The sequence below is a fragment of the Balaenoptera physalus genome (assembly GCF_965194825.1).
Source record: "Balaenoptera physalus genome assembly, chromosome: 20".
NCBI classification, from domain to species: domain Eukaryota; kingdom Metazoa; phylum Chordata; class Mammalia; order Artiodactyla; family Balaenopteridae; genus Balaenoptera; species Balaenoptera physalus.
In genome coordinates, this window is record NC_138901.1 from 33,877,727 (window position 1) to 33,895,811 (window position 18,085).

The following is an 18,085-nucleotide window of genomic DNA, read 5'->3' on the forward strand; positions in this document are numbered from 1 at the left end:
AAAACAATATATTGAAAAAGTGAAGTCTGATCAACAATGGAAGGCCAGGATTATGAACAAACTCTAAACTATTAATAGAGAAGATTTTAATAAAATCCATATGTCTTTCAAGTATTTGGAAAAATCATAAAAGATGTTTTATATGTTGCAAGATGATTATAGGAATAATAAGGGGACAATGTATAGTTAGAGATATCTAAAATATAATGTGCTTTTCTGAGAGGTAGGAAGTGTCCTAGAAATGTCCAAGTGAAGGCTAAATAAATGCTTCACAGAAATGTGGAAGTATTCAACAAGGAATGTATTGATGGAGTCGCATAATGTTTAGGTTCTCCCTCCAACTATGACACTCTATGATAATAAATAATCTGTTAAATTTCTAAAGATAAAGTTTTGTAAAGCAACAGATGGAACTTAAGAGATTTAAAAAGCTTTATTGAAGATAGTTTAGAACTTGAATGCCTCAGCACAGGTTGAGGAAACTCACCAGAGTTGGCTTGAAAGATAAATGCTACATACAAAAATTGTAAAATATAATTCCAGAATCAACTAGGATTCTTCCTGACCAACAGAATTTCTCATTCTCTTTGTCATGGAGTCTGAAATTTCAGCATTATTGACATGCAATTGTTTTTTAAAGGCTGGTTGATCTTTAGGAATTTCTGTTAAAAGATTTTATCAACTAGCATTTTCAAGTGGTATGACAGCCAGATCAGAGCCCAACTATACACCTAAAAGAGCACATTACAGGGTTGTTCATAAGGTAAACACAGATGCATAAACAAAACCCCAATCAAAGAATAAAATATTATTTTCATTTAAGAAATTCTCTCTAAATCTCCTCCAAGTTGCCAACTCCATTCCTCCCCAGATGGACTATTGTCCTGATTTCTAGTACCATAAATGAGGTTGGCCTATTTGGGACTTACTTTAAATGGAATAATTTGTCTTGAAGTTGGCTTCTTTTACTCAACAACATGCTTGTAGGATCCGTCCATGTTCTATCAATAGCTTGTTTATTTTCATTTCAGTATACTATTTTACCATATGACTGTACCATGATTTATCTATTATTTCTAATCTCTATGGATTAGAACTGATGCATTTCCATACAAAATCTCAGCAAAGCAGGCTTTCTTTTAAGAAATTGAAAAGATATTTATAAAATTTATATGAAATCCTAAACAACTAAGAATGACCAAAGCAATTTTGAAACAGAATACCATTAGAGAACAAACTACATGATTTTAAGATTTACTGCAAAAATCACAGCAACTGAGGCATTTGGTGAAAGTAGTGATTTTCAATGTAACAGAACTGGGAATTGAGAAATAGTCTCACTCATATATGATCAACTGATTTTCAACAAAGGTACCAGTGAAATTCAATGAAGAAATGAAAGTCTTCTCAACAAATGGTGCAGCAATAAGTGGATGCCCATGTTTTTAGCTCTTGTAATAGATGCATAGTGTAACTTCATTGGGGTTCTAATATGGATTTGCCTGATGACTAACGTTGTTCATCTTTTTTCACATAATTTTTGCTCTTTGTATATCTTCTTTTGTGTAATTTCTGTTTAATTCTTCTGCCTGTTTTTACATTATGTCATCTTATAATTTTACCTAATGTAGATCTGCACATATGCAACAAAATACACATACACCTCAGCATATTTATCAATCACAGACGCTGGCAATGAACCTCTAGTAGTTGTAGGGGAAAGTGGTTGCTAAATGTGCTAAAAGTAGAGTGACTAGGACTTATTTTTCATACAAATATACATATGAGAATAAATGTATGCCTGAACGTACATGTATAAAAAAGTCTTTCTAGTAATTTTTTAAAATAGCAAATGACTTTTAAATTAATTTTTACTGCTTAAATTAAAGTTAAATTTTCTTGTTTGAAACTATGTATTTATTTATGCTTATGGCTATAATCTACAAATATAGCTCTATCTCTAAAACTATATATACATATCTATAGGTAGAAACGGGATAATGAGACACTCTATTTACTTTATAATATTTTATTTTTTTATATTTTTCCTATAGTAATCATATATTACTTTATTAATTTAAAATATGAAAATATAAATTAATTGCTTTTTTGGTTGAATAAATAATCTGTACTTTACATTGTAAAAGTTGTGAGATGCAGCAAAAGGAAATTTGGAGCAAATATTCAGGCACCTGATACCTGGTTTCTACTAGTCTGTCTTTGCCTCTAGGCATTTCCAGTATATCTTATTAGTCTGTGACCTCTCCCACATTCCAATGTGGCTTGACTTTAGTCACTCTGGTCTTGCTATAAGACTCATTTTTCAACTTTAAACCAGCTCATCTGTTAGATTTTGGACGTTTTAAAAAAAATTATTTTCTGATACTCATTACTTTCATTCTTTCTTTTTCTTTCTTTATTTTAGACAAATTCTTTATGCTTCACTAGTCTAATAATGTACTTATCTTGTCATTCCTCTTCTCTGTATCTCACTAGACAGGTGATCCTGGTCAAGTCACATTCTCTTTAAACCTTATCTTCATTATCTGTAAAGTGGAGATAATAACACCTCCTTCAAGTGCTGGGAGGAATTTTGATAAATGCAGGAGCTATGTAAACTATTTTCATACTGAGGAATTGGGAATAGAGAACTAGGAAGAATACAAAAGGGTAACACCAAAAACCATTGCTGAAATTTGGACAAATTACTTAAAAAAGTTGTATCTACTCTCTCTATAAAGATCCATATATTGAAGTGACCAGAAGCATATTTATTAAAAACTCCATTTACACAAAACAGCTAAATATAATTACAGTTGTAGAACAATGCCATCTTAATCTTTTCCCCACTTATTGGAAATTTGATTTAACACCAAACCTCAAGAGGGAAGAGAGGGTAGATAGCAAAAGAAATTTCTCTAGGAAAGCCAATCATTAAAAAATATATATATCAATTGTTCTGGCCTACTTCTCATATTCTCATTTGGCTTTTTGCCCAGATTTGCACAAATCACTAGTAAATCCAAAACAATTCACGAATATAGAAAAAAGTAACAAGTTTTTATAAAGGGGCAAAGAAGGAAAAATAAACTCAAGGGAAAAAATAACATCAGTTTTTAATTACTGGGGCACTAATGAAGACAGTGAATCAAATAAACAGTTTGTTCTCAAAGTATTATGCAAAACACAATAAAGTTGAAACTTCCTGAAATAACACTTCACAGCAAGTAAACGCCCTATAATATAGGGCATTTATAGCTAAATGCCCTATAATAGTCCTTGAAAGAAGAAATGTTTTTAGTATTTTGCTTTATTACTCCTAGTTGCAGGTTCCAATCTAATCACCATAGAAATGGAATTCCAATTGGGCCTGAGATGTCTTACAAGCGCACTATAATCCCAATTTGAGAGAGAAATTCAAGTTAACTGAAATTCAGTTTACTCTTGTGGGAACAGTTAGGCTGAGCTATGAGGAGGGACCAAATTCAAGCTCTTAATAGTGACCTAGATGGATTCTAAAATAAACCAAAACAGCTAATATTAGAATTTGAAGAAAAATATTTGTTCTCTCTCTCTGTTTCTTTTCTCACTCACTACTTCTACCTTCATCTGCCTGTCCATCTCTTTTTTCCTTTCCTTTCACAAATATAAAGTAATTATGAAGATGGAAAGGACAAAAATGCCGCCAAACTATCCAAAGATTCAGACATTTTTAGAAACAATAAAATATATATTTAACCACCACTCTATCACAGGGACTCTTGTCCCTTAGATGTTCATGGAAAGTTTTTATTTTTATTTCAACAAATACTAAGTCTTTTATAATTGTCAGAAATAAACCTTTTTTAAAAAAAATTGATGATTTATTTTTTTAGCTAAAGTGGAGCAAGATTTTTAAACCCATTTAATTGCATATAGACACATTGTTTGATTTGACAGTTCCCTCTTCCCCATGGATGTTTCGGAAATTTTCTGTTTTCCATTTCAAAAACTTCTGGCAGTAAAATAATATTTTTCTCACACAATTATGGGTATAGTAATTCACCCAACCTGAGTAGCCATATTACTTTAGTGATCTTTGAAAGTATTTCTGTGTACTAAGAATGATTTTCAAAATTGTCTTTAGCACTTTTGGAGTCAAATAGAGTGGGGTTTAAGGTCTGGCTCTGCCACTTACCCTGGACAGGTTATGGAAAAGCTAGTAGCCCAGTTTCTTCTGTTGTGAAATATTTTGATAATGAAGATTAAATGAGATAATGTAAGTGAAGGTCCTAGGACAGTGTTTATCTGTGGGAGACACTCCTTTGAATGGCCATCCACCTCAGCCATTCCCTCTCTTGTAAGGCCAGCTCTGAGGACACAAAGGCAGTCTTTCAGGGGCATTTCTGTACCATCTGATCTTGTTCTTGGATGTAGCTAACAGATCCATGGATTTGATCTGGGTCAGTCAGATTCTGTCTCTCAAAAAACTGGAACTGAAATAGAGAGAGCTCAGAGCCTAGGAACTACTTGATCTGAATCATGTCACAAAAAAACTCTCAAGGGAGGAGGAAGACTAGTTCTTGCTTCTGAGTTTTCCAGAGCTGGCCCAGTTCCATCCCTTGATTCTTTGTCTCTGAGCTTGTGATAAACCAGTTATTCCTCCCCATTAATATTCAGGCATCCCCCATTTTTTTTTATATTTGAGCTAGAAAAAGTTTCAGGTGTTTTAAAATAAGGATTACCAAAACACAAATGTATAGAAGAGTGTATTGTAGAAATAGACCTCGAGGGAAACCTGGGAAATTTAGAATTGGTGAAAATTATGTGAAAGGTGACAAGATTATTTTTTAATATTACTGGAAGAAAACTAACAACCTGGAAACAGTTTATTATAGTTATTATTGGAGGATAATGCTCTAAGAGACTTGATCCCATAGAACTCACTGAAGGGAGACAAATGCCATTCTTGCAGAATTGGATGGCTGTTCCTGATTACACTGTATAATGTGACTACTGAATCAATGTTCTTTTGCCTTTCTCTAGCCCTGAAAACCAAGTACAGAAATTTACTTGTTTAGGTCATTTGTTTATTTTTGCTGAATTTATGAACTACCTATGATTATGATGCAAGTATTGTGCTACTGGTTAACTAAGAACGGACTTTTGAAGATGAGATTTTAGAATTTCTAGGAAGCACTTAAAAATTTTAAGATCAGTCATGCTGTCTACCTCCACTCAAAATCTACCTTAACAATTTATCTAGGGACTTCCTTGGTGGTTCAGTGGCTAAGACTCCACATTCCCAGTGAAGGGGACCTGGGTTCAATCTCTGGTAAGGGAACAAAATCCCACATGCTGCAACTAAGTGTTCACATGCCGCAACTAAAAAAAGATCCTGCATGCCGCAACTAAAAAGATCCCTCATGAAAAAAAAGAAAAAAAATTCATCTAGAGTCATTTTTTTGCTGAAAGAGCAACGAAACTAACTGATGTCTAACCCCTCATTGTCACTTGTTAAGGGATTATTTTAAAAGTCAATTTAGCTGGGAATATAAAAAGTAATATCAAAACAATGATATAAGGACTTACATCAAGAATTTACCAAAGATTTTCATAAAAATCTGTTAGGGGTCTGGGAAGTTGGAATCTGATTTTGAAGGTTCTCAAACAGGGAGGATTTTACAATTGTGTTTAATTTCCTAGCTTGGACAGGCAGCTGTATTTGTATCCCTTTTAAGAGTTTACTAATGCAAACAGGGACACCATGATTTATTGCTCCCAGTATTGTTGAATGATCACCCTTTCCCCAAAGAGGGAAAGGTATTCAAAAATTTGAGAGGAAAAACATGTTTAACTGAGTCTGTCATGTGCTTTCTGTTCATTCTTGGCTTCAAAGTATACTGGAAAGAGAAGTACCTAGGCCTCTTAAAAGGCTTTGCCTGGTTCTTCTGACTATTCTTTTAAGCCAGGAATATTAAAAAGGAAGAGCTTGAATTGAAATAAGGTTATTGATTTACCACTGGAAATAAGGTGTTGTGTATACAGTGGCAGCAGTTCATCACAAGTAAAATGGTGGCAAAGGGGCTTGGTACTCATTTTGGGGAATGGCTTAACCCATCTCCCGTGCAATGTATTAGGAAGTCATGTCAGTTCTTCCTGCAAAATAGGTCCATTTTATTACCACACTCAACTCTACCAACCCAGTACAAGTAATCATCATCTCTTGCCTGGAGGACTGCAATGTCTCCAAAACAGTGTCTGTTTACATCTTTCACCACTATAAACAATTATTAAGGAGAAATCATACTGATCACATAAACATATAAATCTAACCATGACAGCCATCTGCTCCATTTCAACAGCTTAATATTACATTGAGAATAAAATCCAATCATTTTTAAAAACATTGTATGTCCCCACCTCTCCCATCTATTTTTCCTTTTACACAGGTAAAATATTCCTGATTCACATGATCAGATTGTCTGTAATTTTAATTTTATGTAGTTTTTTTGGATTTATATGTATTCCTGCTTATATCTATATCTATACCTGTGTTTGTATGTGTACATATTTTAAATAAGCAAAATATACCTGGGAAACAATATTATGAACACATATTTCTGGCAAAAGGCTTGTATTCAGTTAGCATAAGAAATTTCTATGTCTAGAAAAAAACAAAGACACTAATTTGAAAAAAAATACTTGCACTTCAATGTGCATAGCAGCATTATTTACAATTTCCAATTATGGAAGAAACCTAAGTTTTCATCAAAAGAATGAATAGATAAAGAAGATTCCATTCACACACATAATGGAATACTACTCAGTCACACAAAAAATGAAATTTTGCTATTTGCAGCAATGTGGATGGACTTGGAGGGCATTATGCTAAATGAAATAAGTCAGACAGAAAAAGACAAATACTGTATGATATCACTTATATGTGGAATCTAAGAAATACAATAAAATAGTGAATATAACAACAACAAAAAAAAGCAGATTCACAGATTTAGAGAATAAATTAGTGGTTACCAGTGGAGAGAGGGAATGGGAGGAACAATATAGAGGTAGAGGATTAAGAGGTGCACACTATTAGGTATATAAAATAAATTTCTACAAATAAAAAATAAATAAATAAAAAGATGACATCCATTTTTTAAAAGGGCAAAAGACTTAAGCAGATACTTTTCAAAAAATTATATACAAATATCAATAAGAAAATGAAAATGTGTTAAATATCTTTGGTCCTCAGGGAAATTTTCACAATGTGGTAAAATAGATTAATAACAACAAAAAATTAATAACTATTCTAAATAGCTAGATATTTTATATATGTCATGTATTAGCCATGGCCCTAACAAACCCAAGATCAGGGAAAGCTTATAATAGCTTAGATATGTGAAAAATGAAATTGTACAGAAATTTGACTCCAGCAAAATCTCTTATAAGTTGAAGAAGAATGTCATTTGAGTTGTATCAACCTGCTGTCTGAGGGAATTCATTTCAATCAAGTTTACAACTACCTTATTTTCCTGTCCCGCTAAAGCAAATTTTTAGCTGTAAGCTTCTGTGTTTGGCACTGGGAATAAAGAGGTGAATAAGACTCTGTCTTCCCAGAATTCACAGTAAAATAGGAAGACAGCTACTTAACTTGATCATCATAACATAGTATGAAAAATCCTTAAAATAAAAGTTTGTACCAAATGTTGTGGGCTTACATAGGAGATAACTGACCTTATCTGGGTAAGTTTTGAAATACTGTGCACAAGATAAAGCATTTGAACTGAATTGAATGATAGTTGGGCATTGTGCAGAGAGAGAAGAAACAAACAAAAACGTTAAGGAAATGGAACCAGCATCATAAGGCATAACTATGTGAAAGACCATGAGACAGTGGTGGAATATAAACATTTGGGGTAAAGTGGAAAACATTGCAGTAAACAAAATTGAAAGTGTAGGCATACGAAGAGCTGTGAAAATTTGTAGCAACTGGGCTACATTCTCTTGTTAGTGAATAACTATTGATAGTTTCAATGTGGAAACATTTTGGCAACATTTATGGTTTTAAAAGATCTTATGATAGGCAAAATAATACCTTTCACCCACCAAGATGTCTGCTCTAGTCCCCAGAACTTGTGAATATATTACCTTACATGGCAAAAGGAACTTTGCAAATGTGATTAATTTAATGATCTTGAAATGGGACCATTATCCTGAATTATCTGGGTAGGCCCAATGTAATCACAAGGGTCCTTAAATGTAGAAAAAAAAAAAAGACAGAAGAGAAAGGCAGAGAGAGATTTGACTATAAAGCAGAAGGTTGGATGGATGTGACATAAGGAAAACTCAACCCACCATTGCTGGCTTTAAGGATGGGGAAGAGAACCATGAACCAAGACATGTGAGGAACATTTAGAAACTGGAAAATACAAGGAACAAGATTCTTCCCTAGAAACACTTTATACATTTTCAGTATTAACCCTTTGTCAGTTATATTATTTGCAAATAACTTTTCCATTCATTAGGCTGCCTTTTTGTTTTGTTGATGGTTTCCTTTGCAGTGGAAAAGCTTTTTAGTTTAATGCAGCCTATTTAATTATTTTTACTTTTGTTGCCCTTGCCTGAGGAGACATATATAGAAAGATTTTGCTAAGATCGATGTGAAAGAATATACTGCCTGTTTTCTTCTAGGAGTTTTGTGGTTTCAGGTCTTATAATCAAGTTTTTAATCCATTTTGAGTTGATTTTTGCTCATGGTTTGACATAGTGGTCCAGTCTCATTTTTTTTCATGTGGCTGTCCAGTTTTACAAACACTGTTTATTGAAGAAGCTATCCTTTTCCTCTTGTATGGTCTTTGCTCTTTTGTAAAATCAATTGTCCATATATGTATGAGTTTATTTCTGGGTTCTCAGTTCTATCCCATTGATTTATGTATCTGTTTTTCTGTTAATACCATGCTGCTTTGATTACTATGGCTTAGTAATGTAGTTTGAAACCAGGAAGTGTGATACCTCCAGCTTTGTTCTTTTTTTCTCAGATTTGATTGATGTCAATACATTGGACAACTCAGAAGAAATGGACACATTCTTAGACTTATACATTTCAGGACTGAATTGTGAAAAATTGAAAAATCTAAATAGACTTGTCACTAGCACAGAGATCAAAATGGTAATAAAAAATCTACCCCCTAGGGCTTCCCTGGTGGCACAGTGGTTGAGAGTCTGCCTGCCAATGCAGGGACACGGGTTCGAGCCCTGGTCTGGGAGGATCCCACATGCCGTGGAGCAACTGGGCCTGTGAGCCACAATTACTGAGCCTGCGTGTCTGGAGCCTGTGCTCCACAACAAGAGAGGCTGCAATAGTGAGAGGCCCACGCACTGTGATGAAGAGTGGCCCCCACTTACCACAACTAGAGAAAGCCCTTGCACAGAAACAAAGACCCAACACAGCCATAAATAAAAATAAATAAATAAATAAGTAAAAAATCTACCCCCTAAAAAGTCCAGGACCAGATAGCTCCACAGGTGAATTCTACCAAACTTTCAAAGAAAAATTAATACCTATCATTCTCAAACTATTCCAAAATATTGAAGAGGAGGGAAACACTTCCTAACTCATTTTATGAAGCCAACATCACCCCAATACTAAAATTGGGCAAAGGCAACAGAAAAAAAGGAAATTATGGGTGAATATCTCTGATGAACATAGATGCAAAAATCCTCAACAAAATATTAACAAACCAAATACAACAATACATTAAAAGGATCATACAACATTATCAATTGGGATCTATTCCAGGGGTGTAAGTATGGCTCAACATTTGCAAATCAAGCAAAGTGATATACCACATTAACAAAATGAAAAATAAAAACATATGATCATCTCAATAGATGCATAAAAAGTATTTGACAAGATTCATGATATGATATTAATGCTCAATAAAGTGAGCATAGAAGGAACATACTTGAACATAATAAAGGCTGTATATGACAAACCCACAGCTAACATCATATTCAATGGTGAAAAACTAAAATCTATCTCTCCAAAATCAGGAACAAGACCAGGATGCCCACTCTGGCCACTCTTATTAGACATAGAATTGGAGGTCCTAGCCAGAGCAATTAGGCAAGAAATCAAATAAAAGGCATATAAATTGGAAAAGAAGTAAAACTGTCACTATTTTCAGAAGACATGATTATATATATAGAAAATCCTAAAACGTCCACCAAAAAAAACTATTAAAATAATAAATGAATACAGTAAAGTCACAGGGTAGAAAATCAACATATAAAAATCTGTTTTGTTTCTATACACTAACAATGAACTAAGAGAAGAAGATATTAAGAAAAAATCATATTTACAATTGCAACAAAAAGAATAAAACCAAGGGGGTGAAAGACATGTACTCTGAAAACTATAGGATATTGTTAAAAGAAATAGAAGGCACAGAGAAATGAAAAGATACTCTGTGCTCACTGACTGGAAGAATTAAAGTTGTTAAAATGTCCATATTACCTAAAGCAATCTACATATTCAATTAACTCATTCTTAACACTTATTTTCTCACCACACCCTACCCCTTGTCAAACTGTTGACCTTCATATGTCCTTAAATCTCTAGTCTCAAAGTCAGTCCATCTTCACTGCCACTACATTGAGACAAGTTTCTAGCAGCTCTACTTGAATTACTAATATTTTAAGAACTGGATACTCTACAATTAGTCTTATCTTTTCCAACTAATATTCCATAGGACAACAAGAGTGATCTTTCTAATGTACATATCTAATCCTGCCCATGTTACATCCCCCAAACATGTTACATCCCCCAAACATTCAATGATCTACCATTGTGTTTGGAAAAAGTTTAAATTTCTTATTGTGCTTAGTTCACTACCTGGAACATATTTATTTCTTCAAGTTCATTTTTACTACTTTTTGTATCAAAGTATTACCACTGAATTCCTCATAGTTTCCCTCAAATGTCATGTTTTCTCTCCTTTACAGATGTTTGTGCTGATCCATCTGCCAGCAAAGCTTTTCCCTCCTCCCTTTGCTTCATTGCTTAAAAATCCTTCTTTATATTCAATTAGATATCACTTCCTTCTGGAAATATTAATTGGTAGCCATGACTGTTTTACATCCCACAATAGTGGGCCAGAGCCTACTTGCATTGGTGAAAAACATAAATAGCCAGGCACTTTGTGAACATTTTTAAACTACTGGTAGCTTGAAATTGGCAATTGTGCAGATATTTACAACATGGCAAATGACAAATGCTATAAAATCTTTATTTCTTCCAACTTACCAGCAAACTACTGTCTCTAATTAGAATACATATGCTTCACTGCTTACATTTATCATAGCATATTTTATGCTTTGCATTGTTATTGTCTGTTCACTAGCTTGTCTTCCCATAAGTTGAAGTTAAGGATAGTTGCTGTTCCTTTATTTTATTACTATCATCATGTACATAGTAGATACCAAATTATAACAGATGTTAAATGAAAAGAATTGTAGAGGTAAAATAACAGAATGTGGAATTTATGGTTATGTCCTAGTTTTATTTATTCTATTTTATTTATTTTTCTTTTTTAATTAATTAATTTTTATTATTGAAGTATAATTGGGTTGTTTGTTTTTCTGCTGTTGATTTGTGTGAGATTTTTTGTATATTTGGATATTAATCCCTTATTAAATTTATTATTTGCAAATATCTCTCCTATTCACTGGGCTGCCTTTTCTTTTTGTTGATAGTTTCCTTGCTGTTCAAAGGCTTTTTACTTTGATGTTGTCCCATTTGCTTATTTTTGCTTTTGGTTCCCTTGCCTGAAGAGAGACATCCAAAAAAATATTAAGATCAATGTCAAAGAATGTACTGCCTATGTTTACTTCTAGGAGTTATGGCTTCCAGTTTTATATTTAAGTCTTTAATCCATTTTGAGTTTATTTTTGTGTATGGTATGAGAAAGTATTCCAGTTTGATTCTTTTACATGTAGCTTTCTAGTTTTTCCAACACCATTTATCAAAGAAGTTGTCTTTTCCTCATTGTATATTCTTGCCTTCTTTGTTGTAGATTAATTGACCACATAAGTGTAGGTTTATTACTCAGCTCTCTATTCTGTTCTATTGATCTATGTGTCTGTTTTATGCTAGTGTTACTGAGTCTAAGCTCACTCTGCTCTCCACATGACAGGCCAATAAATTGGAGATGAGGTGTTGAGGCAAGGAATGTGACTTTATTCAGAAAGCCAGCAGACTGAGAAGATGGCAGACTAAAGTCTCAAAATAACCATCTTCTTGGGGTTTGGATGCCAGTTTCTTTCATAGCACAAGTGGGGGAGGAGATGAGGAAGTAAAGTAAAAAGATCATCAGTTTTACAAGTATCTCCTGGAATGGCCAGCCTTAGGGAAGGGATATATTAATTTCATCTATCTTGCAGCTACCCACAGGTGGGCAGGGTCCGGATGTTTCCCTGAACAAAGGCACTTTGGTTTAACATTCAGGCAGAGGGGCAGAGTTCTCTGAGGCAGGCCACTATGTATAGACAGTATCACTTTAGTGAACAAAAGCAATGGGAAGAAAACTTTGAAGTAAAAGAAACAGATCCAACATGCAGTCAGATTTTGGTCTTCCCTGTAATACCAGTATCATACAATTTTGATGTTGTAGCTTTGTAGTATAGTTTGAAATCATGGAACATGATACCTCCAGCTTTTTTTTTTTTCCCCTCAAGTGTGTCTTGGCTATTCAGGATATTTTGTGTTCTAATACAAATTTTAGAGTTATTTGTTTTAGTTCTGTGAAAAGTGCCATTGATATTTTGATAGGAATTGCACTGAAGCTGTAGATTGCTTTGGGTACTATAAGCATTTTAACTATATTAATTTTTCCAATCCATGAGCACAGTAAGCATATTTTTCCATTTGTTTGTGTTGTCTTCAATTTCTTTCATCGATGTCAAAATTTTCTGAGTTTTTGTTATCCTTGTTTTGTTCCTGATCTTATAAGAAATGCTTTCAGCATTTCATTATTGAATATGTTATTGGCTGTAGGTATGTAATATGTGACCTTTATTACTTTGAGGTATGTTCCCTCTATACTTACTTTATCAAGAGTTTTTATCATGAATGAATGCTGAAGTTTGTCAAAAGGTTTTTTTGCATCTATTGAGATGATTATATAATTTTTAATTTTCAATGTGTTGATGTGGTGTATTTCATCAACTGATTTGAAGATATTGAAGCATATTTGCATGCCTGCATTAGATCCCACTTAATCCTGATGTATAATGTTATTAATGTATTGATAAATTTCATTTACTAATGTTTTCTTGAGGATCTTGCATCTATGTTCATCAGTGATAATGGCATGTAATTTTGTGTGTCTGGTTTTGGTATCAGGGAGACACTGGCCTCATAGAATGAGTTCAAAAACATTTCTTCCTTTTCAATCTTTTGGAACAGTTTGAGAAGTATAAGTGTTAACTCATCTTTTAATGTTTGGTAAAATTCAGCTGCAAAGCTGTCTGGTCCTGGACTTTTGTTTGTTGGTAGCTCTTCAAATTTTTGATTCAGTTTTGTCAGTGGTAATCCATTTGTTCAGATTTTCTATTTTTTCCTAATCCAGTCTTGGGACATTATATGTTTCTAGGAGTTTATCATTTACTTTTAGCTTGTCCATATTTTTGGTGTACAATTGTTTGTATTAATCCCTTATGATTGTTTTCTGTTGTGTCAGCTGTAACTTCTTTTCTTTTGTCTCTGATTTTACTTATTTGAGATTTTCCCCTCTTTTTATTAATAAGTCTGTTTAAAGGTTTATCAATTTTCTTTATCTTTTCAAAGAATTAGCTCTAATTTCATCAATAATTTGTTTTTATTTTCAATTTTTTAGTTGAAATATACTTGATTTAAAATGTGTTAAAGAAGACCTTCAAGATGGTGGAGGAATAAGACGTGGAGATCAACTTCCTCCCCACAGATACATCAAAAATATATCTACATGTGGAACAACTCCTACAGAACAACTACTGAATGCTGGCAGAAGACCTCAGACTTCCCAAAAGGCAAGAAACTCCCCACATACTTGGGTAGGGCAAAAGTAAAAACAGAGACAAAAGAATAGGGATGAGACCTTCACCTCTGGAAGGGAGCTGTGAAGGAGGAAAATTTTCCACACACTAGGAAGTCCCTTCACTGGCAGAGATGGGGATTGGGCAGAGGGGAAGCTTTGGAGCCACAGAGGAGAGCGCAGCAACAGGGGTGCAGAGGGCAAAACAGAGAGATTCCCACACAGACGGTTGGTGCTGACCAGCACTCACTAGCCTGAGAGGCTTGTCTGCTCACTTGCCGGGGCTGGTGGGGGCTGGGAGCTGAGACTTGGGCTTTGGAGGTCAGATCCCAAGGAGAGGACTGGGGTTGGCTGCATGAACACAGCCTGAAAGGAGCTTGTATGTCACAGCTAGCTGGGAAGGAGTCCCGGGAAAAGTCTGGACCTGCCTAAGAGGCAAGAGACCATTGTTTCAGGGTGCACGAGGGGAGGGGATTCCTTCCCTGTCTGCACACAGAAGGCAGAGCACTGCCTAAACGAGATCCAGAGATGGGCCTGAGCCACGGCTAACAACTTGGACACCAGAGATGGGCATCAAATGCTAACACTGCTGCTGCAACCACCAATAAACCTGTGTGCAAGCACAGGTCACTATCCACACGTCACTCCCCCCCTCCACCCCCCCGCCAGGGAGCCTGTGCATCCTGCCACTGCCAGGGTCCCGTGATCCAGGGACAGCTTCTCCAGGAAAACACATGGTGCAGCTCAGGCTGTTGCAATGTCATGCTGACCTCTGCCACTGCAGGCTAACCCCACATTCCAGTTATGACTACCATACCCCTCCCTCACCCTGACATGGGTGAGCAAAAGCCCCCTAATCAGCTGCTGCTTTAACCCCCTCTTGTCTGGGCAGGAACAGATGCCTGAGGGTGACCTACAAAGAGGTAGGACCAAAACCAAACCTGAAACCCAGGAGCTGTGAGAACAAAGAAGAGAATGGGAAATTTCTCTGTACACCCTTAAGAGCAGTGGATTAAATCCCCATGATCAACTTGATGTACCCTGCATCTGTGGAATACATAAATAGACAACGATTCATCCCAAACTTGAGGTGGTGGATTTTGGGAGCAACTGTAGACTTGGGGTTTGCTGTCTGTGAATGATTTGTTTCTGATTTTTATGTTTATCTTAGTATAGTTTTCAGTGCTTGTTATCATTGGTGGATTTCTTTATTGGTTTGGTTGTTCTCTTCTTTTTTTAATTATTATTACTTATTTTTTATTTTAATAATTTTTAAAATTTTTAAATTTTAATAATTAATTTTTTTTCCTTTCTTTTTTTCTCCCTTTTCTTTTGAGCTTTGTGTTCGACAGGGTCTTGGTACTCTGGCTTAGTGTCAGGCCTGAGCCTCTGAGGTGGGAGAGCGAAGTTCAAGAAATTGGAAAACCAGAGACCTCCTGGCCCCATGTAATATCAATTGGTGAGAGCTCTCCCAGAGGTCTCAATCACAATGCTAAGACCAAGCTCCACCCAAGGATCAGCAAGCTCCAGTGCTGGAAGTTCCATGCCAAACAACTAGCAAGACAAGAAGACAACCCAACCTGTTAGCAGACAGGCTACCTAAAATCATACTAAATTCACAGAGACTGCAAAACACATCACCGGATGTGGCTCTGCCCACCAGAAAGACAAAATCCAGCCCCACCTACCAGAACACAGGGACCAGCCCCCTCGACCAGGAAGCCTACACAGGCCACTGAACCAACCTTACCCACTGGGGGCAGACACCAAAAACAAGGGGAATTACGAATCTGCCACCTGTGAAAATGTGACCCTTAATACAGTAAGTTAAACAAAATGAGAAGACAGAGCAATATGCAGCAGATGCAGGAACAAGGTAAAAACCCAACACACCAAACAAATGAAGAGGAAATAGGCAGTCTACCTGAAAAAGGATTCAGAGTAGTGATAGTAAAGATGATCCAAAACCTTGGAATAGAATGGAGAAAATACAAGAAACGTTTAAAAGGATCTAGAAGAAATAAAGAGCAAAGAAACAATGATGAACAACACAGTAAATGAAATTAAAAATTCTCTAAAAGGAATCAATAGCAGAATAACTGAGGCAGAAGGACGGATAAGATAAAAGAGTGGAAATAACTGCCACAGAGCAGAATAAAGAAAAATGAATTAAAAAGAAATGACCACAGTCTCAAAGATCTCTGGGACAATATTAAATGCACCAACATTCGAATTATAGGGGTCCCAGAAGAAGAGAAAAAGAAAAGGTCTAAGAAAATATTTGAACAGATTATAGTTGAAAACTTCCCTAACATGAGAAAGGAAATAGTCAATCAAGTCCAAGAAGCACAGAGAGTCCCAGACAGCATAAATCCAAGGATAAACACACTAAGACACATATTAATCAAATGAATGAAAATTAAATACAAAGAAAATAATATTAAAAGCAGGAAGGGAAAAGTAGCAAATAACATACTATGGAATACCTAGAAGGTTAACAGCTGATCTTTCAGCAGAAATTCATCAAGCCAGGAGAGAGTGGCAGGACATATTTAAAGAGATGAAAGTGAAAAACCTAGAGCCAAGTTTACTCTACCCAGCAAGGATCTCATTCAGAATCGACAGAAATTAAAAACTTTAGAGACAAGCAAAAGTTAAGAAGATTCACACCACCAAACCAGCTATACAAAAAATGCCAAAGGAACTTCTCTAGGCAGGACAAACAAGAGAAGGAAAGGACCTACAAAAACCAACCCAAAACAATTAAGAAAATGGTAATAGGAACATACATATCAATAATTACCTTAAATGTAAATGGATTAAATGCTCCAACCAAAAGACATAGACTGGCTGAATGAATATAATAACAAGACCCATATATACTCTGTCTACAAGAGACCCACTTCAGACCTAGGGACACATACAGACTGAAAGAGAGGGCATGGAAAAAGATATTGCATGCAAATGGAAATCAAAAACAACCTTGAGTAACAATTCTTGTATCAGACAAAATAGACTTTAAAATAAAGACTATTACAAGAGACAAAGAAGGACACTATATAATGATCAAGGGATCGATCCAAGAAGAAGATATAACAATTGTAAATATTTATGCACCCAACATAGGAGCACCTCAATACATAAGGCAAATGTTAACAGCCATAAAAGGGGAAACTGACAGTAACACATTCATAGTAGGGAAAGTTAACACCCCACTTTCACCAATGGACAGATCATAGAAAATGAAAATAAATAAGGAAACACAAGTTTTAAATGACACATTAAAGAAGATGGACTTAATTGTATTTATAGGACATTCCATCCAAAAAAAACACAATACACTTTTGTTGCATGTGCTCATGGAATATTCTCCAGGATAGGTCACATCTTCGGTCACAAATAAAGCCTTGGTAAATTTAAGAAAATTGAAATTGTATCAAGTATCTTTACTGACCACAATGCTATGAGACTAGATATCAATTACAGAAAAATAAAAAACAGTAAAAATGACAAACACATGGAGGCTAAACAATGCACTACTAAATAACCAAGAGATCACTGAACAAGTAAAAGAAGAAATCAAAAAATACCTAGAAAGAAATGACGATGAAAACACGATGAACCAAAACCTATGGGATGCAGCAAAAGCAGTTCTAAAAGGGAAGTTTATAGCAATACAATCCTACCTGAAGAAACAAGAAAAATCTCAAATAAACAACATAACCTTACACTAAAGCAATTAGAGAAAGAACAAAAAACCCCTAAAGTTAGCAGAAGGAAAGAAATCATAAAGATCAGATCAGAAATAAATAAAAATGAAATGAAGAAAACAGTAGCAAAGATCAATAAAACTAAAAGCTCGTTCTTTGAGAAGATAAACAAAATTAATAAAACTTTAGTCAGATTCATCAAGTAAAAAAGGGAGAAAACTCAAATCAACAGAATTAGAAATCAAAAAGGAGATGTAACAACTGACACTGAAGAAATACAAAGGATCATAAGAGATTACTACAAACAACTATATGCCAGTA

The 18,085-nt window shown here is 35.0% G+C and overlaps 1 long non-coding RNA gene across 1 annotated transcript in view; it reads right to left on the bottom strand.

The window, feature by feature from the left end:
* Positions 1-752: 752 nt before the first annotated feature.
* LOC309650634 overlaps positions 753-18,085 on the bottom strand; it is a 219,292-nt gene continuing 201,959 nt past the window's right edge. Inside the window, exon 2 of the long non-coding RNA XR_014257659.1 lies at positions 753-17,784. This is a non-coding gene — a long non-coding RNA (uncharacterized lncRNA). The remainder of the gene's footprint in view (positions 17,785-18,085) is intronic.